This window comes from Halyomorpha halys, unplaced genomic scaffold (assembly GCF_000696795.3).
Source record: "Halyomorpha halys isolate HHAL.00 unplaced genomic scaffold, Hhal_1.1 Scaffold536.1, whole genome shotgun sequence".
Taxonomy (NCBI): Eukaryota; Metazoa; Arthropoda; class Insecta; order Hemiptera; family Pentatomidae; genus Halyomorpha; species Halyomorpha halys.
The window spans coordinates 536,492-537,843 of NW_027112649.1; positions in this window are offsets into that span (position 1 = coordinate 536,492).

Below are 1,352 nucleotides of genomic sequence, written 5' to 3' on the forward strand. Positions count from 1 at the left end.
ATAAAATTATATATATAAAATAACATTCTTTTTGCCAAATTAATTATGAGAAAAAAATAAATAAATATATACAAAATAAAATAAGTCAATGAATAAAAAGTAAAACAAATCAAAACAAAGAGAAAGAGAGAGAGAGAGAGAGAGAGAGAGAGAGTTTTATACATCCATACTCCCCAAATACATCGGGTTGCTACATTACACAGCATACTAATCAATCCATGTTCAGACAAATACATATTATATCTGTAATGTAAATTTATTACATATATTATATATGTAAAAAATTGTTTATTATATCCTATTATTGTATATCTTTTTTTTTATGATTATACCATATATATGTAATGTATATATGTCCGATTACGGATTGATAAGTATGCTGTGTGAGATAGCAACCTAATGTATTTAGGCAGCATAGATAAATAAAGTATTTCTCCCTCTAAGATATAAAAACATTTTTTAGAAAAAATTATCTGTGACAAGGGCAATTAGCCTGCAATTTTAAGATTTTAAAAAAGAAATCTCATCAATATTGAAGGTGGTATCCTTGAGAATGACCTGAGGGCCGAAACGTTGGAGAAATTTTAAAGAATAAAAGTTGAGGGGAAAAAAAGGATCAAAATTGTTTTAAATTAAGAATAAAATTTGTTTTTCTATATGCAAAATAGTTTTTATAATTTTAAAATTTTCTTTCTTAGAAACTCATTTACTAGGAGTCCATATTAGCTGTAGAAAAACATTAAAAATATATTTAAAGAACGTTGTTGAACTCTTAACTGCTGGATCGTGATGGAACAAGATGAGTGATGTTGTTTTCATCACGTACTGCTCTTGCCCTGACCTCCAAACTAGAATGTCAAAAATTGAGTTTACAATTTGATTTTCCCCAATTTAGATCCTAGACTCTTTACCACTTCCTAGTAGAAAAATAGAACTCGAATTTATAAATTGGAAATAAAAGACTCAACTCACCACCGACAACATCTCACTCTGCCCGCTTCGGCTCCTTAATTTCTTCCTATCCTGGCATTAGCTTAAGGACTTCCTCAATCCTAAGGAATTTAGTGAAAGAAACAGGCTTGAATAAATTTTCTCTTAATTCCTTTTGGAAAAGGATCTTCCACCTTCAGGGACTCACTCCTTCCTTGATATGGAAGATAAGTGGAAAGAAGTGTACTCAGCTGGTGGGAATTACATCACCTGTGGAAACGCAGTGTGTTGGTGACCTCTCTTGGATAGAAAGGATACGGTATATAGCAGGTCAAGGACTGGGGACGCCTGTCGCATCCGTTGCAGTACCATGGAAACATATAAATGTGGGTGTTTATATGTATATATATATATATATATAT